Below are 362 nucleotides of genomic sequence, written 5' to 3'. Positions count from 1 at the left end.
CGCCAAAGGCTGAGCTTTCCCCGAGGACAGCAAGGAGAGAGCCCGGGCCCGGACAAAGCCAGCTTCAGGCTGGCAGAGGGCCTCCAGCCCCGGCTGAAGGAGACACGGGACCAGCTGATATTGATGAAAGGGGGACTGGGCGGCACATGTGCCCCTGTGCGTGCTCCGGCTTCTGAAAGCAAAAAGGAATCCCCGGGGCTGGGATGAAGCACCCATTTCACGCCCCCGCTGCCTCCCAGAGGCTCACAGGTCCCACAGAGGCAGGGCGCCCAGGGAAGGAGGAGGCTGCCAGCGGCCTCACGGAGCCGCCGCCTTCACGGTCCTTGCCCACCCGAAATGAGACGGGGGGGGACACAGGAGGC

Source organism: Egretta garzetta, unplaced genomic scaffold (assembly GCF_000687185.1).
Source record: "Egretta garzetta isolate BGI_Z169 unplaced genomic scaffold, ASM68718v1 scaffold548, whole genome shotgun sequence".
In the NCBI taxonomy this organism is placed as follows: Eukaryota; Metazoa; Chordata; class Aves; order Pelecaniformes; family Ardeidae; genus Egretta; species Egretta garzetta.
The sequence above is the reverse complement of the archived record's forward strand: the minus strand, read 5'-3'. Positions refer to the sequence as shown.